General features: G+C 43.6%; 1 protein-coding gene across 1 annotated transcript in view; it reads right to left on the reverse strand.

Moving 5' to 3' along the window:
* Positions 1-9770: 9770 nt before the first annotated feature.
* The window catches only part of spata17 (spermatogenesis associated 17), a 34336-nt gene continuing 20824 nt past the window's right edge, over positions 9771-23282 (reverse strand). The window contains exon 10 of the mRNA XM_053423307.1: positions 9771-9891. The gene's annotated coding sequence lies outside the window, so the exon portion shown is untranslated. The remainder of the gene's footprint in view (positions 9892-23282) is intronic.

Raw genomic sequence — 23282 nt, forward strand, 5'->3', positions numbered from 1 at the left:
AAGTGTATCTTTATGTGAGTGTATGTGCAAAAGTATGAAAGTGTGTGTGGGTGTGTGTGTGTGTGTGTGTGTGTGTGTGTGTGTGTGTGTGTGTGTTAAGCAAGCGAGCTTCTGTTCTTGCAGAGGAAATTTGCTCCATTTACATTCTATCATTAGCTTGAAACAAATGTGCCCTTGAGCTTAGTGCCCCTGTCTCTCTCGGCTGCAAACACTTTACTTTGGCAGGCGATCATAGTAACATGCGCGTGCACACACAGACACACACTCTCGAGCGGGACACTAAAGCACATAATCAAAAACAGGAACGCACAAACACACTCCGAAATTAAACTAACAGCACCAAGTATTACCCAAATGAGTGTGTAATGCTGCGCGCGCGGGTGTGAGATCATTAGCTTAGGAATCATCTAACTTCTCATTATGTAAACACGCATGTGAGCAAACATGCGCGCACACCAGCGCACAGATCTCCTCTTCCATCCATCCATCAATCCATCCATCCAGCAAGCACGTCTTACCTCTCACATACACACAAACCAGTCCACTCAACTAACCGCCAACTGGCACACTGACATACACACACACACACACACACACACACACACAGAGACATGCACACACACATTACAACCCCCCATCCAGACAAGAAGAGAGAGTGATGGTCGAGTAGATGTAGAGGACACAGGACTCTATGATGTGTGGAACAGTTCTGGTCAATGGGCCAGATAATGAGTTGCCATAAACAGCAGCAGTCTTCCAGTGTCCAGCTCAGCTCATTACCGTAGCTAGCATATGTAATCAGTGTGTTGCTGGGGCGTGTCTTAATGTACTCCACTCTGTGGTTTCTCAAAGACGGGGCCGGGCCCACGGGGTGGGTCACGCGAAGGTAAGAATGGATCAGTGGATCATCCTCGGGAAGTATTGGTGATTGATATTCAAAGCTGCGAACACTGAATGAGGTCTGATGCACTAGTATTCTCCTATGAATATAATAAAGTCTAACTACACTACTAAAGAGTGTATTATATTGTGCATAATACTCCCTTATATGCAAGAATTCTTATAAAATAAAAAATTGAAAACAATGCTGAGGAGTTAAATCACTGTGGCTTTAAATAATCTTACTTTTGTTTAATCTCAAGCAAAACATAAAGCAAAACCTAATATATTCCCTCTTTTGTGCGGTGCTTCATTAACATAAATCAGTGGGAAGACAAAATAACAGAGGGTATACAGTGTATGGGTATTTTGGAGGCCAGAGAGCTGTCACAGAGACATAATTAGAAAACACGCACACACCCTCACACACATACAAACACAATATCAAGCTGTGCACATCCTCATTAACTCCTCGAGTATGATAAAACACGATTCTCTCTCATCCCACCCAAGATTCCATAAAGAGGAGATAGTATTTCAAGCTGCCGACACTAAATCTCTAATTATAACTTTATTTGAAGAAAACAAGGGCTCACTTAATAAGCAAATGAGAGTGATAATAACTCGGAATATGGATTGGACCTAACAGACTAGATTATAGGGGTGAATGAACCCCCGCCGAGAGAGAGAGACGGGAGGCAGAGAGAGAGAGACGGGGAGAGAGAGAGAGCGGGAGTTGTAAATAATGTGACAGAACGAGTAAATTATGAGGCTAAATACTCAAAGCTGTAATTATGTCCTTCTTTGAATAGACAGAGATGAGTGGGTATGAGGATGATTGGATAAAAAAAACGGAACTGCGTCCCTGATTGTTCTCTTCTTCTTTTTTCTCTCATTCACTCACGTTCACACATGACACAGATCTGCCTCTCATTGTTTCTCTCCTGGTCTGAGTCTCCTCCCGTTGTCCAGTTCGTTAAAATGAGAAGACAAAGAGTGCAGAAGTTTTCCTGTTTATTTAGAACAATTAAAAGGGGCTGTGTACTGATTGTGCACAGAAGACTTGTTTACTCATCTAGATGAAAGTGTTTCTCTGCCTGTAAAAACTGCTGTGTCCTGTTTTCTGTAGCTCTTTGAAGATTCTGGACAAATATCCCCGGTGATGTCATCAGGTTAATATTTGCTTGGGACTCCAGTAAAAACAATAGGTGTAGACTTTGAAATGATGGGAAGTGTAGGATCTAGTGTTCTGGAGCTTCATGTGTGGCCATTCTTTTTGCACTCTATCTCCAGGTAGTATCAAAGTAGTGCAGTTCAACATTGCTATTTATTTTGTTTGTACTACTCATGAGGTATTGATCATATCGTGTATCTCATAGCAAGAATGTAGGATGTAGTTCCTTAAATGTCTAACTATTTATTTAAGGATAGGTGGCAATACATAAATGGTACAAAGAAAAAAGTCATATTTTATTAATAATATATCATAGTGGAGAGCGTTCACTATCGGTTCGTACCATAGACTGTATATAATGATGACATGATGACCCCAAAAGTGAAGGCAACTTCTCTTGATTTCCATCTGGTGGCTGGCTGCAGTATAGGTTATAAATCTCACCTCCTTCATGTTAGTGGATGGGACATAGACTCAAAGACCTATTCAAATACAATTCAAACAAATTGCGTATCGTGTCAAATTCTGTCAACCAGATTTTGGAAAAAGCGACAGCCTTACCCAAGTAAATAGTATGTATGCCTGATTATTTGTCGCTTGATTATTCCTCGAGAAATTCACCAAAAACTAAAAACTCCTATTTCTATATGCGAAAGAAAGTGAGAAAATAAATCCTGGATCCATCCCCTGATTTGAATCTGATTCAAACGTTAAGGGGTTCTCCTTAGGCCTACACTTCACAGAGATTCAGTCAAATCGGTAGGAGTTTTAGTGTAATCCTGCTAAAAGTCAGACAAACAGCGACTTAACCTCCTTGTCAGAGGTAATAATAATAACTAATAATAAATTGATCATATTATATTTATGACATGAAACTAGTGTTGACACTCAAAAAAAGACGTCTGCCTTGAGTGTGACAAAGAAACCACACAGGCTGTTAGAAGGCAAACTCTTATTAATTTTGACAGCCTGACAAAAGACAAAGAGCTCAAACCCACAACATCATTAAGTAATGCTGTGTGTTTTATCCCACTGAGCTGTCGGATAGAATAACAATCCCGTCTAATCTTGTGGTGCAGCGCAGTGCACTTGTAGTTATGAGACGATGGTACTGTTATGACTTTTCAACCCCAATTTAACACACAATCCCCCTGAAGGTTTGCCGTCCCTCTTTGTCTGTCACACTCTCTTTCACTTTCCTCACTTTATTCCTCTCCCTCTGCCGTCTGGTTCTACCTCGTTCCCAAATCTCTTTAGATTTGTCGTGAGCTACAGGATACGAAATTGACTTGTAAAGAGGAGACAAGTGCTCACAGAGGGTTTTGCCATTCAAGGTTGATTTGATTTTATTCGCTATCAGGGCTGTCTGTCTGTTAGCATGTTAAAGATATGAGCGTGGGTGAGTGTGTGTGTGTGCGTGTGTGTGTGTGTGTTGCTCTATGCTTTGTGTCTCTGCCATTCAGCCAGCTGTACATATGTCACACAATCTCAATTTCTATACATGGTTATATTTGACATATGCTTAACGGGGGCCAGGGGGATAGCTGGCAGCGTTGTGTGCATGTGTACGTTTGTGTGTGTGTGTGTGTGTGTGTGTGTGTGTCCCTGAGCAGCAGTCTGTGCTCCTGTACCATTCCAATGAAGTTGTCTGAAAATGACAGCTTCATTATCTTGTATGAGAGTGGGACAAATGTAGACTTGTCTCTCTATCACAGTGAGTGTAAATACAGAGAGCTGATAACACAAAAACACACACACACACACACACACACACACACACACACACACACACACACACACACACACACACAGGGACAGAGGGCTATACCTCCTCTCTCTTTGTGGCCAAACTCGTCTCTGGCCTGTGGTTCAATCTCTCCAACATCCCGTCTCTCTCATGCTCTTTCTCCTGAGGAGTGTGTGTATGTGCTCTGGCAGCTGGGACCACTAAGTGATGACTGTGTCTAAATGTTGATCACTGGGAGATGCTCTGTTGTTCCGAAACGAGGTGGTAGGGGAGATACACTGTGTGTGCATGTGTGTGTGTGTGTGTGTGTGTGTGTGTGTGTGTGTGTGTGTGTGTGGTTGTGTGTGTGTGTGTGTGTATTTTGGGGGGTTGATGGCAGATGTCAAACAGTCGAAGCTTCACGCAGACATGCTGACAACTCTCTTAGTAACTGGGCACCTTAGGGGGGCAAGACAGGTGTGTGTGTGAGTGTGTGTGTGCGATTGTGAGTGTGTAACAGACGTGACCTACCCCCCTCCATCCCATCCCATCTGCATCCTGACATCTGACAGGAGCATCACACCAGGCCAATTCACCGATCTATGTGTGTTGGTGTGTGTGTGTGTGTGTGTGAGCATGTGTGTGTGTGCGCAGTGCCTCCTATCCAGTAGAAAGGTAATAGCATGTAAATGATCCCACATATGTCATCCATGAGAAGATGGGGATGAACACACACACACACACACACACACACCTTTTTTTCTCTCTCTCAATTTTACACCACACACCCACACTCCATGCCCCTGGGGTTGGGGGGGTCTTGGCCCCTGTCTGGTTTCTTTGGGTCAGTTTTATACACTTCTGACAGGGTCACACACCTCTCCTCTCATTATTAACCCGCAGTAAAACGCCACACAGCCAAACACTGAGAGTCGGTATATAGGTGTGTGTCAAAGAGTGAATTAAAGAATGACACAAGTGTTTATATGTGGGGGAAAGAGATTGAAATGGAGATAGATTGAGAAAACTGAGGTGTGTGTGGGAGGGAAACAGAAAGAGAGCCACTCTGTTTTGAGTGTGTGTGTGTCTGTGTGTGCCCGTGTGTGTGTGTCTGTGTGTGTGTGTGTATCCTCAAGGCATTGCCTATCACATTAGCGATACGACAGACTGCCCAGCCTCCTCTCTCATTTCCTGTCAATCACCCAGTACATCACATTCAACCAACAATACCTCACTTTAAAGAGCGAAACCACCCAATTACAGTTTTTACATGCTGCTCCTGTGCACGGTGTGACGTGTGCTCGCCAACCATTTAGTAGCCTTTACCCTCACAGCTCCCATCTATAGCCATTCCCCCACAGCCATTTTCCAGCCCCATATAGGCAGCTTTCATTTTAATTTCTTTATGATATAATGCTAAAATGCCAGAAGGGAGAAAAAGGAATGATATATATCTCTCTGGAGAACAATGGATGCAGGGAATGTATATACTGGTACGGCAGAATAACAGATGGATCAAAGTATTGAAAAAGAATTTTAAAAAGTGTGTATTTGTACATATACACATACACAGGAGCTTAGTTTTTGCTCCCATGATTCACAGCGTGCTGTTAAGATTAATGAAAAATTAAATCCCCTCTAAATTCCATCACAGTTACTGAGAGGATTATATTGTGTGTGCATGCATGCGTGGGGTGACAGGTGATGAGAGTCCTGTACTGTGGTCACTGCAGATACACAATAGGATTATGACCATCACCTGTGTGTGTGTGTGTGTGTGTGTGTGTGTGTGTGTGTGTGTGTGTGTGTGTGTGCGTGTGTGTGTGTGTGTGTGTGAGAGCTGAACAGTGAGCATCACAAGAGGTTCCTGAATGATAAACACAGCATCTGTCATGGTTCCCTCTTCCCTTCCCTTTATCTATCACTCCATCTATCTCCACAATCATCTTTCTCATCCCACTTTGACACGCTGGACTGACTTCCTCCATGTACCGTGTGCAATGTGATTTGGACACGGAATAAAAAATAAGTTACAAAAAAGCTTATATTAAGAATAACGAACGACTGCTGTTAACACTTCATGTAAACTTCTCTTATTTTGTTGGTGCAAAAAAGGGAATTTAGGTGGAGCTGTACAATAATAAAATACAGTACTACCCCCCCCCCCCCCACCCCCTCCGTTTCCCCCGGTGTGTGGGTGTATCTCTCTGGGCCCCCAGGCTCACTCCATCAACCTCCCTTCACCACCAGCTGTCTCCCCTCATTTACATACTCTCTCCTCCCACTAATGGAATTAGCCACAAGTTTCCTGAGGTGAGGGTGCAGTGCATGTGCGTGTATGTACAATATATTTTGTTGGTGAGATGTGTGTGTGTGTGTGTGTGTGTGTGTGTGTGTGTGTGTGTGTGTGTGTGTGTGTGTGTGTGTGTGTGTGTGTGTGTATGTGTTGAGGAAAGGCTGCGAAGGTCAATCAGAAGACACAAAGATGTCAGATCAGTCCAAAACTACTTCCTCAACAATGAGAAAACAACAAAAAACAGGTTAACAATGTTTTCCTTTTCAGCAGAGTCACCAGCCGAGTTTTTTTTTGTTAGAAGATCAGCTAATCAGTGAGTCAAAATGTCAACCTTAAGGTTTTGTGACAAAACATGTTGTATTGCTTCTTTAGAATCGATTTAACACCACACTGCATACAGCCTACAGCAGATCACACCCTTGACTCCTGCAGCAGCTGCAGGTTTGGTTCTGACCCGGCCTTTTGTTGAACGTCTTTCCCATTCTATCTCCTCATTTCTCGCTTAGAGAGTCTTGTCAATAAAGGAGAGAGGCCGAAAAAATGAGTGCATCCTCTTCACATCCTCTTACCTGTAGTCCATGGTCAAATCCTCTGGACAACTGCCCCCCCTCCTCATCTTGATTTAAGGCTCTTCTCTCTCCTGACTCCGCAGTGGTACGAGCCCTTGCCATGGAGTATCATCACCACTATCCACACAATGGGTAAGTGAGTGAAACCTTGGTTTATGAAATATTTTCAATTTTGGAATTCTAGGGAGAACTTACCCTCCATGACAGAGCTCTCTTCTCTCCTTCCCATAACCTTGAGAAAGTTCCAGTGTGCTCAGACAGTCTTTCTTCTCCCCTCTACGCTCTCTACCAATGGTCCTCTGTCTCGTTTTGTTTTGTCCTCCATCTCTCTGTCAGCAGGTCCCGTCCATCAATACAGAACTGTCAGTCATAGCAGTGACAATTGGCAGCTGTCGATATAGTGTAAAGGGCCACCAGTCTGTATATGGACTTCAACTCCTAAAATACTATCAGCTGCCAATACATAAACACACACAATGTATATGGACGGCTAGCCACGCACAGATGAACAAAACACTCATGCACAGGCGCGCACACACACACACAACACACACACACCTCATTCTCTTTGCGTCCTCATCACACTTGATCATCGCTGACGCAGGGAAATTTGGTTTGGTAGCAACGAGATCAGATCAGATGGGGAAACAAAGAACCACCTTCTGACTATTCAGTCTTTGCAGCGCACACGCACACACACACACACACACACACACACACACACACACACACACACACACACACACACACACTATTGTACTGATGAAGGTCTTTGACACAGACTGGAGTCAATGACACATAGCTCCCCCTACTGGAGACCTATAAGACCTTTGGCAATGACATTCCGGTCCCTGGTTACAGTGTGGCACATTAACATTCATTAATTGATTCAATCATCCATCTATTCATTTAATCACTCCTCCCTCTCTCTGGCTTCCTTTTCCATTTACTTCATCATACTCTTCCTTCTTTCCTTCCTGCATCAGTTTCCTGTTCATTTAGTTCCTAAACTTCAATTGCTAAACTTCCGTCCCTGCTCTTAAATTTAACTCATGTTTTCACATCCTTCTTTCGTTTTTTCTTTCCTGTTTAAATCAGATTTTTATAACCCTGTGATGCAAAATCAATGCAGCCTTCTAGTTGTTACTGTTGAAAGAGGTTCAATGAATCTATGTATCATATCCTCTTTGGATATACATCTTTCAACAGATAGTAAATCGGACTGAGAATCTACCCCTAATGGACCCTAAAATCTGGAAGATTAACAATTTATTTTTATAGTCTAGGTTTAACTTCCATCTGTAAGAAATCAGCTCAACTTAATAAAAGAACCAATTTAGAGACAGGATGATAAGATAGCAATAAGAATGAATATACACACAAGTACTTCAAAATAGTTCACTTGAGAATTAGTTTGTGTTTCTTTACCCAAATAACCTATTTTTCAATGTTTTAGCAGGTTTTTAAGATTGCAATAAATTAAATAGTGAGAACTCTTTTATGAATTAAAAGTGTGGAGAAGAAAGTGATAGAAACAAGAAGAGGAAACACAGAGCCGAGCAGAGGAATAGAATAAACCGACAGGAACTGGGAGGGGACGTGCCTGCCTGTCTGCTTTCTCTCCTTTACGCACATGGCGTCCATCCGTATGAGAAATGTGATTACAAATGAGAGCATGAGTGAGAGAGCAGAGTGCCACAGCTGGCACGGCATCTGGCTTGGCATATCGTTGCCCGGCCTCGCCCGCTGCCTGTGCGCTCTAATGTGGCTGTCGACAAGCCCATTAAGAAGCCATTACTAAATGCTCTGTCTCTGCTCCTCTTCCACGCCTTATAGCACAGGCCCAGGGGAATGCCAGCAGCATGGAGGAGAGGGAGAGGAGGGGAGAAAAGAGACGGGCCCAGAGGAAAGAAAGGAAAACCAGGTGAGTGAGGACGGAGGAGTGGTGTCCGGGCTCGGGAATTTACTGCAAGATTTAATGATAAAACTTTTGCGTCATGTGTGAGTGTCACGTCTGTGCCAGAGATGGAGAGTGACGATCAGTTCAGACTTTGAACTCACTTTATACTTCACCATCAAAACAGACAACTTCATGACGAAGTTCTGCCTCAGGGCCTGGGAGGAGGAGCTGTCATGTGTAGTCTTCACACAAGTTCAGCGTTGGTCTAAATAATTTAGTTTCTCACTTTACATAAGCTTCAAAAGTCTTTATAAATGTTTCAGTATAAAAAGGACGATGTACATTTGTGACGGATATATTCAAGATAAGTTTTAGAACGATAACAATTGATACATGAATAAAAGTCTTCAAACATGGTGGAAATTCACTGGTTTCAACTTGAATGTGTTTCTTGCCTCCTCTGAGATATCAAATGGATGTTTCCCAGTCCAGTCAGAGCCTTTTTTATGTAGACTTATCATGTCCCCCTGTACCTGCATTGCATTCCTGGTGACTTCAAATTGCCTATTGATGCGAATATTTGTCTCTAGATTAAAGCCCTAGGCTGACGACCTGTACCCCCAAACACCAATGACCAATGTCAGCACCTGAAGGGATGGATGGATGGATTATTATGCTACCCTGCATAATCAGCCACTGCTTAGTTCATACTTAGTTGATAATTATGGTTCTCAAAGACGCACACCATTGCCATTATTCTAATAATTCCAGAAATTGTCTCTGTCTGTGGCTCAACATATCTCCAGAACCGTTTATGTTATTGGTTTCTCACTTGGCTTTGGTTGCTCCTGTGGCGTCATCCAAGTGTCCGTAAGCCCCGACATTCAAAGGCAACTTGAAGCCGCATCATTTACACCATGTTTTCAGCCCCAATGTCTGCGATCGGAAGGTGCGATGCTACCGCAACCTGTGCGTACCCTTGGGTGAGAACTTTTGTGCAGTGTGTGCGTTGTGTGCGTGTAAATGTAGAACTGCTAAATGTCACCGTTTCGAGTCGGATTTGATAGTCGGAGCTCACGGACACTTGGATGATACTTCATGCTCCTGCAGTACTTAACACCAGTGGCGTGTCATCAGGACAAAACAGACAATCTGTGTTCGATGGGTCAAAGCTACAACTCACACTTTAATAAAAAAAAAATACGATTAAGACAATAAGCATTCTTTTTATTTGTACTTCGTCCTTCATTTTCTCAGGCCAGCAGGAGGCACAGCGCTCCGTTCCTTGTGATGCTGCAGACGAGTGAACTTACCACAGACGTAGGTGGAGAACACTGTCTTGAGCGGCTGGAGGGGAGGAGAGGCAGAGCAGAGAGGACAAGAGGAGGAGGGAGGAGGGATGAGGGAGGAGGGAGGAGGGAGGAGAGAAAATGAAAACAGAGGGACATTAAATATTTCTGTTTGTTTGGTCTAATTGTTCAAACCCAAGCTGTCCCCCACTTGAAAATATGCAACACCAAACACAAGACCAAAACAATTATATGAGATGAGGAAAAGCACAAATGTAAATAACAACATGAATGAAGGCAGAACTTCATTGAGCTGCTTCAGCCTCAGGGTCCTGGTCCAGTGTGTGATAGGTCAGTGTTACACGTGTGTTACCGGATCACATGATCTGAACAGAGCCATCGGTACTGATAATGTTATCAATCAGTGAGTCTGTCAATGAATACATTTACTTCTGTGGCCTTCCCTTCACATGCTGGATCTGCAGCTTATATGCTTGATAGAATATATAATATTCTTAATCACTGTGAATATATCGGGTCAGGTTGAATTGGTTGGTGTTATTGGAGATGTCTGGATGCAATGTGGTGGGTGGTATACGTTTCCTGCTTTAATAAATGGGAATAGAAATGTAAATTAATCCACCATGATTCCCAAATATGACTTCCTGCTGCGAGTGTGTGTGTGTGTGTGTGTGTGTGTGTGTGTGTGTGTGTGTGTGTGTGTGTGTGTAAGTGTGTGTGTGTGTGTGTGAATTGCTCTTTTCATGAGTGACTGTGACAGGTTTCTCATCAGACCCTAAAGCCTGCTCAGGGCCACACACGGTACAAACAACATCCCCACACACACACACACACACATGAATGCACACTGACCTGGGCGATGGTGTAAAAGGGAGTTTTCTGTAAAGGTACCAAAGCTGTGTCGGTACTACACAAGTGTGCTTGTGTTTGTGCATCTGCACCGGCTGCTGGAACTAAGCGGGGCTCTTAATCACGGCTGTAACGGGCAGCATTACCAGCAGCGGCAGCAGACTAATGATGAATACCCGAGTCTCCGTGCAAACCCTGACCTCCTTTTCTGCTGCGACGCACAAAAAAACTCCAGCTTTCTCACCAAAAAGCACACATATACACGCATTCACACACACCCACACCCACACACACACACACACACACACACACACACAAGCTGACATCTAGAAACACATCTTGTTAAAAAAACTATGTGTGGTTGCTCAGTTAATGTATTGTCCGTGTGTGTCCCTGTATATATGAGCCAGAGGAATAAAAATAACACATTTCTCCGTCTTTCTCTCCCTGTCTCCTCTATATATATACACACAGTAAATATAAATAAAACTTGGCACTGGAGGTAGATGAAGAGAACGATTGTGAAGTAAATGAGTAAGCGAGTGAGCGAGATCAGTGGAAATACAGAATTACGATATTAAATGAAATGTAAATGAGAGAAAAAGAGCAGGAGAAATAGAAACAAACTAGAGGAAGAGAACTGAGAAGATAAGAGACACAGATGGTAAAAAAGAAAAAAAGAAGAAGAAAACGAGAGACATTTTGCCAACAGTGGGAGTGAGTAGTTATAAACGAGTGTAAAGTTTTGATGAAGGACAAACTAATGTCAGGGACTGGGGCGGTTCGGGCTTCCTTCTCCCCGGCTACCACATGTGATCCCGCCTGTCACTCACACTCCATCGCCATGACAATCATCGTAATGCCGCCGCCTGGGGGCGGGGACAAGCCTGTCCTTGTAACAAACAAAACCCCTCCGCGATCTGACGCCGAGAAGATCTCTCTCTCACACAGACACACACACACACAATGACCACAGTGATGCCACACAAATAGAAACCCTGCCACACAAACGATAAGGAAGCAAATTCCAGTTTGAATTTGAAATGAAAGCTCCATTTTGCAGAAACATTGACGTGAACGTGATGTGTTACCATCACTGACCAGAGCTCACTGCGTGTTTTGTCAAACACACACTGTGTAATATGCACCATGTCGTTGTCTACACATCTGGATAGGTGTTAGTGTGCTTACGAATTTAGTCATTTGAACAATACATGTGAGTTTGCAATCTGTGTGTTCATGTATCATACGTGTGGGAGTGAGACAGAGATAGACACAGGGAGATAATGTGTGTGACTGCGTGTGTGTGTGTGTGTGTGTGTGTGTGTGTGTGTGTGTGTGTGTGTGTGTGTATTGGCCACAGGGTAGGGAGCAGGGACTTGTCAGGCCGAGGAAGAGATGGCAAAGTGGACGGTGATGCCAGCCCACTGTGACAGCTCCTTCACACACATATGCACACACTCGTACACACACGTACACACATTCTTTTAGCCCCCCCAAACCTGCCCTGGCCCGTACTCTTGAGCTGTGAAAGCTGGGACACAGAAAGAAAACGAGACTGGTGGAACCTCCCTTTAACTCGAGGCCAATTGGTGTGTGTGTGTGCGTGTGTGTGGGTGTGTGTGTGTGTGTGTGTGTGTGTGTGTGTGTGTGTGTAGAGAAGGTGGTGGGCTGGCGGGGGAGAAGGTGGGAGGGGGGGGGGGGCTTCAAAGTGTCACATCATTTTGGGATTGTGTGTTTCTGAAAGAGGCTAACCCCACTGCCACTTAAGCTTAGTACAAAAGTGAACACCACACTGAAAGACAAGACACATATAGTACACACTCAAACGCATGCACACACACAAACTTATACAATTATATTCTTCTTGATATACAACTGTTTTAGAATTTTAAAAGCTCCACATGGAGTATGTGTACGTTGTTGCAAATCAATTTATTTTGAAAAAGATGTCCCAATAAGTCAGCACCATAAAAAGTGACAAAACGCACTGAAACTAATGACGTCAGTGGCTTAGGGAACGTATCAAAATGCAAATGTCGCTAAAGACACCTTTATCCAACTTGAACTCATTCCAACGTCACCACACACCTGAACACACACACATACAAGAGCTGAGATAAATGTCATCTCACCAATCTGTCAGTTGTATATTATTGGGATGCTCCATTGTGCCTCTGAGCCCGCAGCACACGACGCCAACTGAAGTGAAGTTGCTGGTTAGAAACCCCCAGGGGTGACCTGGCCAGGGCCCCAGACCACTTTAACCACTCGTCTCCATTAACAGGCTCCCAGATATCATTACGCTCCCTGGGGACCAGGCGTGCTCTAACCAACCATTTACCCTCTCTCCTCTATTTCTCTCTCTTATCTCTCCCTCTCTCTGCCATGATGTTGCTCAATGAAAAAAGACAGCGCGGAGAAAAAAATATGAGATTGATTTATTTGCTTCAGTGTTCTTTGGGATGGAGTCCTCTCCCTCTCTCCCTCTCTCTCTCTTTCACTGCAAACTGAAACCAATTAGCGAGCAGAGCACTTGTAGCGGGGAATGTAGGGCAAGCGAGGAGTAATAAAAAAGTATTGACTTTTCTGTGACTGTACGCGGCGTGAAAGGGGTGCCGCGGCCTTGTCCGACATGAAAGGAGCTCCATTAATTTCACTTATTTCACCCAGGCCCCTGTCAGGAGGCCCTAATGCGTCCCAGGCGCACTTCTCACATGCAGGCACTCAGACAGCACAACGCAGCTCCAGCCTGGTTACCAAATTAGTTTACATTATATATCAGAGCGAGGGAAAGAGAGAGAGGGGGAGAGAGAGAGGGAAGCACCAGAGAAAAGAGTAATTTCTAATTCCCTGGTTGAGACACAAAGCGAGGCCTTTCATAGGGAGCTAATTTCGCCCCAGCTTCACCTCCTCCCGTCTCACTTTTCCTTCTCTTGTTTTGCGTCATGTAAAGGCCACAGTTCACAGCAAATGTCCTACAGTGCAGGTGCACAATAAATCAGCTGGGGAATAACATAATGAGATGATTTGGATTCAGTGTCACAGAGATCTGTCGGTACACACACAAAAAATGTATTTAACAAAGGGAGAAAAACATGCTTGTTGGTATAAATTTAAGCTGTAGATGTGGAAAAGGGCTTCTCTAGAAAACATTCCTTTCTTTTGAGAGAAACTTTTTCTTAAATTAAATCAAACGTGTGAGCATTCTTTTTAGAATTGCTCAATTATGATTTGGGTTTCTGTCCTTTTTCTCTGTTGGAAATGCAATGGAGAAAATATATAGCCTATTGACTTAAAAACCAAAAACTGAATATTAAATAAAAGACATTCACAAAATGGTCATCAAACCCTGATTTAAACTTGATTTTCAATATTAGACAACATCTTTATCAAGAGTCAATAAATTACACAATTGATAACTGAGATCTACAAAAAAGTATAGTTTTTAGACGTTGCTGCTGTTATCATATTAGATGTTTTAGTTCAACTGATCTAATGCATCAGTCTCTACTTTCTCATATTGTGAGAAAGTAGAGAGTAGAGAGTAGAGAGTAGAGAGCAGGGTTGTACTGACATGATCTTTCAGAAGCTTCCCTTTAAGGGGTTGAATAGATTCCTCATATCACCTGTAGAACTTTGTTTTAAGTCCTTTCTGACTATGCATAGCTGAACCACAGCCACAATGACATCAAGTCCTTCTTTGGTTAATCTCATTAAACTGCTCATGAGCTAGACTGCATTCGTGTCACATTGCTTGGTTGTCATTTGTGCAATTCTGAACTCAAATGCACCAATAACGCACAATTCATTAAGTCAAACCAATTAACAATGTGAGGCTCTTGATTCAAGGGCTGGTCAACTGCTAAACTCGATGTTGGCTACCTAGGAATTTACCGGTATTATGTGTGTATGTGTTTATCAGTGAATGTGTGTGTGCGTATGAGCGTGCGTGTGCGTGTGTGTTCCAGAGATAGATGCACCCCAAGAGTGTATTTGTGTGTGTGTGTGTGTGTGTGTGTGTGAGCAAGGAGTGAGAGGCTATCTGCAGACAGAAACTAATCAGTGTGTGTGAGATAAGAAAGCAGCCTTTATGGTGTATGGTAATCAGCCCCCCCTCGGCCTGCCACCGCCATGCATAATCACCACGACTTATTCACATGATTGATGAAATATGCGTCTGTGAAATCCGAGCTGCTTTTGTTATCATCCTGTTTTTCCCATCTCCCCCCTCTCTTTCCTTTTCTCTCAATCTTTTTCTGTCTTGTTCAACCTCTCTGTCTCTCCATATATCTCCCCCCTGCTCTGCAGTGGCCAAAGATGTTTGGAACCATGTACAAACAAGAAATTACACACACAGCTTGGGGTCCCTCTTGCATGCACACCAACTCCTACGCACACTCTTCTCTCATAAAGTGGAAGTATGGTGCCCGAGAGATGCTTGAGAAAAGCCACATTGTTTGAAGAGGAATATGAAGGGAAAGGGGGGGGGGGGAACATAAGGGTAAGAGAGCGAGTAAATGAGAATGCACATTAATTGTTCTGTCCTGCAGAGAGAAGTGTTGGCTGGATTAGAAAGGGGATGAGAGGAAAGAGAGAGTGAGATGGAGTGATAGATGGAATTAGACGGAGAGATGCTTCAGAGAGCTCCTGTCATTGACACTCAATCGCATTAATCAGGGAACGGATGCAGAATTCACAACTAGCCCGATGCAACATGAGGACACAGGACCGACTCTGCTTCAACAGAAAGCAGCCGCCACTCAGGACGAGGACACAGAAACAGAAGGAATGAGTGGCTACAGTTGGTAAGTGTCGGGCCGAGGTGATGGTGACAGCTAAAAGATAATCACTACTTGGTTAATGAAAGCTAACTGGTTAACAGTTATTCAAGTCGCCGCCACCGAACAAGCAAGCATCACTGAGCTGCTTATGGTGAGCAACTTCACGCTAATGCTAGAATCTTTGGTCTGGTGCCTTAGCTAACCAAGCAACATGGCAATGGATGTTAGTTAACTAAGGAGGACGTGGTCTCAGATAGCGAGACCTGTCTACTCTATGTACCAGTCTGATTACAGTCAATAGGTGGGGCTGCATAGTTGAGGCTATAATTGTATTTCATCCATGCAGAAAATTTGGGGAAGACGTAAATGCCACAAATGACATGTTCATCTGTGGTTACTTTCAAAACTGCATCGATAAAAAAAACAAGAGGGCTACAGGTTTAAATGTGGGTCATCCAGCTGAAATAGGTAGTTGACTCTTTTTCTCATTGCCTGTAGATACGTTTTCAGTTTTCCTCTGTTGGGACTGACTGAGCTGCTCGCTGCCGTGCAGACGGGTGCGTCAGGGCCTCTATGTAGAAACTTTAAACAAAAATAGGGACACCTCAACTTTTGCTGCATCTATGTGATGTCATCTAGCCCATTCCTCTTGCATTAGTTTCTAAGGTGAACACAATATTAAATAAACTATTGCAACAACAGTTGAAATCGCTGCAGCCTTGTTCACTTTCCAAAGTTATAAATCCTATCTTTGAGTATTACAAACTGTTGTGCAGTGTTTTGCTGTCTGATAATCTTTCAAATGATTAATCTGTTACTCAAACTGGACTTCATGGATCATATTTCTCAGGCTATAGGCTAAAAGCCTGTGGTGTTCATGAAGCAAACTCCTCTGGAGACAATAGGGTACAGTTTCAAATGGACAATGGCCATTATGAAAAATTACAAACATCGCCAGACTGCCGTTTATCAGACTTGGAGAGGCACACACATTGTGTGATCATCTGACACACTTTGGTTGAAGCATGGGGACACCTTAAGGGAAACAGTATGACAGGACTAAGAGAGACAAAGCTTGGGAAGAGGGCTGGGACCAGGACTTTGATTTGGGTTGATGGTAGGCACCGGGGGAAGGTGGGGGCTGAGTGTAAGATTAAGACTGGGGCTGGGGCTGGTGAATTAAGGCCCCCCTGCCTCAGGGTGCTATTACACATCTATAATGAGAAAGGGAGAAGAGGGGGGCTTGTCTTTGCACCTCAGCACACCTTAGATTAAATATGCACAATTCCCATGCAAAATGGGCCAGGAACGGCCGGGACCAACGCTGCTGTCTAATCCCCCGTGCTGGAGTTGTTTCAGCCAGGGTTAACAGGCTCATCAGTCAACACAGGCTGCTTAGCGCAGGACATCAAGGCCATTTGCAGGTTTAAGTGTTTGTGACTGCTTCCCTTTCCAGATCCCATTGCCACCCCAGCCCCCCACACACACTCCCTGTGCTGGCCAGTGAGCAAATGAGCCTGCAATAAGACACACATGCCCATATATCAACCGTTTAACAGCATAGGTAGAGGTATGGTTATCACATAAACATCGGGCTGTTTACCAGGTGTACAAAACCGAGTTTGCTAAGAGACACACATTAACAAAATGGGAAAGAGACGGTTCCCACACACAGAGTTAAAATGGATAGATAATGTCCACAGATACAGTTAGGAGTGGGAAGCTTATTTGCAATAACTATAGAAAGAGTTTCTCAGAACAACAATGGACATTGATTCCTCATGACAAACAGAACAGTGTAACGCACACAGGCAACCCAAGAGCATCAAAACACATCTACCTGCAATCTGAAAATGTATTCTTTAGGTTTTTTAGATAGGGAAACGTATACGTACGTCCGTGTATCAGCTGTCTGCTGCATCCTCTGGGTCTGTTTGCATGGCAGCTTCATCACACCCATTTGCATATCACAGCAGTGTTGACTTCAATCGCCAACACACAGCTGTATAAGAGGCCTGTCATGTTCCTCAAGTTAAGTCTGTGTGTCTGTGTATGAGTATTGTGCACTCAGCTATTTGATAGGCTGCGCACACACAGCCACAGATACACGTGTACACACACACACACAAACACACACACACACACACACACACACACACACACACACGCACACACACACACTTAGTTCAAGAGAAACAGGGTGGGGGTCAGAGGGGCTGAAAAAAGTTGCAGCTAGGTACTGCAGATGAAGGCTGAGAAAAGGAGAACAAATAAACAAGACAGCGAGAGAAAGAAAGAGTGATGGCAGCAGATAGAGATAGAGAGAGGTGGTGATTATACCACACTACATACAGTATGGTTCAGTGGAGCATATCTGCACAGGGACAGGCGGTCCAATAAAGCACAGACATCCTTATCCTGCTTGTCTGACTGCTTTCTCTTACATCCACGTACACATGGAGAGGAAACTATCTAAATATCTATATCTTGACTTCCACTCAGAATATCCATGACAACAAAGCATTTTCTACATTTATCTGAAGTTATTTATCTTGGGTTATTGTTGTATCCTGATATAGCATATTTTCTTATCCCACGAGAATTTTTTTGATAGGTTGACTAAAATGCCATCTCTGTATTTTAACGCAACATTGTTGTCCATTTTAAAAGTGTAGTGCTGCATTTTCCTCTGACTGGGGTTTTGTTTTCTTAATTATTGTGTCAAGACAATCAAATCTCAACAAACAATAATTTCATCGTTAGGATTTTAATTTACTTGTTATAATTTGACACAGTTTAGTACAATACATCTAAACTCTCTCTCTTCGCAGCAGAAACGTTGCTCTAGACAACTCCATTGCCTAATGTTATCATTTTTCTAGATCGAGAGACTTTACTTGCAGAGCTCGGCCTCTTAGGTGCATCCATCAACGTTCACAGGAACACCAAAGACAATTAGAATAATTAGTAAAAATTCCTTGGTTTCTAAAAAAAAAAAACACCAGACAATAATTACTTAGTTTTACATTTTTTGGTTGCTTGCTTGTTAGTTGTCATGTTTATAATTCCTCTTAGACTCCAGCTGGAAAGGCATTGACTTGGGCCTAAAAGTTGAATCCAAGCCCAAAAAATGTATCATAATCTTCTACTAAATCCTTCACAAGGCGGAAGTTTTGAATCTGTTTCTATGTTAATTTGCCTCCACCATTCTTATTTATTGGTTTTAAACAGGCGTTTGACACAAATTCATACAATTAAGTACAAAAATTGGTCTGAAGTGACCCAAGTTAATTTGGTCGAGTCAGGTCCAACAGCTTTGAACATAAATAAAATAGTTTAATGTGATTAATTATCTTAAGTCACACCAAAATATGACTGCTAATCACTTAATTGAGACTGTCCATTTGATATCATGCTGTGTGCACTCGCCTCTCATCGTTACTCTGCATGCAGGCGTCACGGTGCAAAATGCCACTGTAATGGAAGCAAAGTGTTGTGCTAATTGATAAATCTGAGGTCCTGAGTAGGAAGGAGTGCGGCGGGGGGAATGTTTTACGGCTGTGCAAATGAAGGGGCTGCAGAGTTTTACACATGCCATAAAATGGTTATGGAGAATTAGCGTTCTTTCTCTCTTACTGCAGTTACCTAGACACTAATGCAGAAGACCTGGATAGATGGAAGGACATGACAACATATGAAATACGTACACAGACACACACATAAAAGTTGGACACATACGGGTTCACACATTTGCTGCCCCTGCCCATACTTCCATTGTCTCTACTTATGGCCTATTTAAGTTAAGGTATTAACTGCTAATGAATACAGTTCCCATTAAATAGATCCCTCATACATCAGTCGTATGGATCGTTCTGAAACATTATGGCTGAGGCCATTAAGAGTGAGCCTGGTGTGTGCGTGGAAAAATGTGGACACACTTTTCCTGTCCCTGTTGCCTGAAGCTTCGCACCCACAACACAATAATGACAATCATAAAGCCACACCAGAGTAGCTGGGAGGACACCATGGTGTGAGAGGGGGTGTGCGTTTGAGTGTGTGTTGTGGTGGGAGGCGGTAACAAGGACAATCCTGAGGCAACGTTATATATATGCAGTGGTCTGTGTATATGCATGTATTCATAGGCAGGCATTGTATATGTCTAGTTACATGTGTTGAGGATGGCAGGGATGCCTGTGCAAACGTGTCTATGGGTGTGTGGCAGCTAGAGATGATTCTGCTCAGATGCTTGTTCTGAAAGTCGTGACGGGAGCCAGGCTAATGCGAGGGGAAGGAAAGGCTCGGAGCACAGACAGACACAGACGTGACCACTCACTGTAGTGTACTTGATTAGCACGTAGCCCCCTAATTAGCAATCCTCTGTGGTTACAGGCAGTTCCGCTGGTGACATAGCTGGTAACACAACCACAAAATGGACAGAGAGGGCTTTCCCAAATTCCGGTTTCAATTAGTCATTGTTAGTGCAGAAGCCAAAAACCTCTGAGTACCTTCCTGAACATTTAAAGTTATTGGTTTCGTTTAAACAATAAGAGGGCCATGCAGGTAAAGAAAAAGATACTATGGAGCAGGGCAACGGGAAAACTATTATATGAAAAAAGCTGTACGTTTTCAAGAAAAAGAATTGTGCTGCCACTGAACAACCTGCAGTAGATGATCTAATCCTACGAGTATACTTCCTCTACTGCAATTAGATTCAACAAGAAGGAAATGTGCTTGTGCTTTTAGCCCAGAATCATTTATGGTTAAATGGGTGAACCTAACGTACGTGCAAGTGAAAAAGATTTATTGAGGCGATGAAGGTTTTGATTGGCAAAGGCTGAGGGCAAAGAGGGAATGGCATTCGCAGGACGGAGCCAAGGAAACCTCGGCTGCATCAGGGGGTGATTATTTTATTGGTCAACGTCATATCTGCCGTATTCTGTTGTTGGGTGGAATTCTGACCGGATCATTTTACATAAATCCAGGAGGACAGCAAAAGTTTCTCAAGTGCATAGAGGCAGGCTGCCTGCGGAGAGAGGGAGACAACCTGAAGTACAGGACATTTTTGCAAAGAGTTTTGAGCAGGAGCAGAGACTATTTTAAAAAGAGGGCAGGGTTTTGAGAGGAAGCATTAAAAAAACGTTAAATATAGAAAGAAGACCATGTCAAAGAAAGATAGAAAATGACCATGAGTGTACATGGAGAGATGTTTCTCGTTGTGAGCGTGACAGGCAGAGAGTGGGCGACAAACCTGCAAACACGAGCTGATTCAGAGGCTTGAGGAAATAAAGGTTACTCAAAGAGAAATTCAAAAACCATTGGAAAAACTGTATAGAACTTGCTTTCTATTGGGTTGTAGCTCCTGATGCAGAAACTCGCACACATTTGTGGCTTTGATTCGAATTTTCCCCATGAATGTATGACTTTATAATTGTACAGCATATTTATGTTTTCTGTTTTAATTGACCATGGCCTTAATGTGCCATTGTACATATCAGTTAATGTACTAAACAGCTGATTACAGACCTATGAAGCTAATCTTTGCTGTGGAAACTAGAAAACCAAGGCAAGGCAGTGATTACGCAGTGTTTGGAAATTGTGAATTAAAAAAGGGTGAGTAGAGTTGGGTCAAGTTCAGTCGGTACCATGCAATTGGCTAAGGCCATTGGGATTCTGGAGAGATGGGGATTGGTTACGTGATTATGAGTGAACACGTGTGTGTCCTGACCGGCTGGGCCACGTTGGCATTGATGGACTCTCTTACTGTGACACAGATGGCTAAGGTAAATAAAGGTCCAGGACTCATGGGCTGTTAGGGCTTGGTTAGGAGTGGGGGTGCTGTGTACATACTGCCAAGAGCTGTGATGGTCAAGCCAAGGAGCTATGGACTGAAACTAGAAAAAACGGGGGTATGCTAATGATGAGGCTACGAGCTGTGTCGAAGGCTGAAGCGCAGCTTTAGGTGATGATTACAAGCAGGCCTAGGTAATGTGGCAGGGACTGGGTGAGAGGGCTGTGGCTGGGCTCGGAAATAATTAGGAGCATGGCTGGATAACACAGCTAGATAATGTAGCTGGGGGGAGGCTGGCTGGGCACGGTAAGAAGATGATGAGTACCAGGGTTGAGCTGTCCACTCCATTGGCCCTCTGAGCTGTGACAAGAAGCTCTACTGGCTGCTGCTGTAGCTGCGGGTGATGCCAACGATAGGACTAATGCACTAATTACCAGAGCGAGAGAAAAGAGAGAGTAAATAGAGAGGGCTACGGAAAGAATGTGCGACAGACAGAAACAAGGGTGGGGGGAGCTGAACTCCGATGAGCTCTGAGTGACAGCAGCATGACATGACCGAGCTGAGAGCTGACATAACTATCTTGATTATCTTCTTCAACAACTTCCTGCGCAGCAGCAAAGTTATCACAGAGGAAATAGAGGTCAGCCAGCACAAGGAGTGAGGGGGGGGGGGGGGGGGCGGATGGGTGGCCTGTCATTTGTGTGTGCAGATGTTGTTATGTCAAGTAAAAATATGTGATTTTGTAACATCTATCAGGGAGATACTTAAATAATCAAGAATGTCTCTATGTGCAAAAACATTCACTATGTTTAAAATGATGGTTTAGCTGTGAACGAGCGGCACAATTTATCAAAAGTTTACACTGTCAGTAAATAAATGCTACAACTCTTCAAGATCAAAGCCCCCTGTTCTCACTGCTGTCAGACATGGTCAGAATTGCACATATTCTGGTCCACCATAACCATCCCAGCAGCAGCAGGCGTATGGACAGGACCTTCGATGTCAAGTCATGGTATGTCATGGTTAAACATAATTAAACGTAATTTTAAAGTGGTCGTAATAATCTGTTTCTACAGAGAACCTATGTGCCCATTTCTTTAAAAGACAGTTTCTCACTTTGATTGACAATGACTATTATTCTGTGAGCTAAATTACACCTACTGCCTTTCACTTTAGCGGCTCCCTTGAAAAAATTCATGTATCACACATGCTCAAATACCTTACAAGTGTTCCATCAATAGTGTAATAAACAAATACAGCATAGATCCATTGAGCCAAACTGATCCAACTCCCCCAACCACTGTTGTCAGCTGCAGGAGATCCCATTCACCCGCCCACTCACTCCCCTCACTTATTTATCTCCACTTCCTGGGGCAGTGTTAGTTCATTCTCCTGTCGCCGCTTTCTCCCCTTTCCCTTGCTCCTCTCTCTCTCTCTTGTTTCACTCCTCGTTTCCGGGCAATTGGGTCTGGATGCTAGCGGTGGGTGGTAAGAGGTTGGGGTGGAGCTGCTGGGAAACTTGCTGTGTGTGTGTGTGAGTGCTGGGAAGTGAGCTAATAAAGGACGGTGATCCATGAAAGGCCTTGAGCAAAGACACAGTCAATTACCTAATGCCTGGACCAGACTGCAGGGCCCACGCACACACATTCTCCTCTACCATACTGACACACACACACACACACATGCATATACCTCATTTACGTATACATGGAGAGGGGGCAGTGGAGGGCATGAGTGGGAATTGTGTGTATGTGTGTGACTGGGTGTGCATATGTGTGTGATGGAGAGCGGCGATTTATTAAATTGCTGTCACTTTTGACAAATTTGTTCAACTCAAGTTGAAAGGGTTAGGCCGACCCGCTTCAGTGTTTCCTCTATTCTCTTAGTAAAGAAACCTTTCAGAGCGAATCCCAGGCAACCCCCTGGATAAACCCATGACTGCTATCAGTCTGCCTCAGGTTGAAAGGTGCTGTATGAGCTGGCCTCATGACCAAGCTACAGACATGG

Source organism: Pleuronectes platessa, chromosome 1 (genome assembly GCF_947347685.1).
Source record: "Pleuronectes platessa chromosome 1, fPlePla1.1, whole genome shotgun sequence".
Lineage (NCBI taxonomy): Eukaryota > Metazoa > Chordata > Actinopteri > Pleuronectiformes > Pleuronectidae > Pleuronectes > Pleuronectes platessa.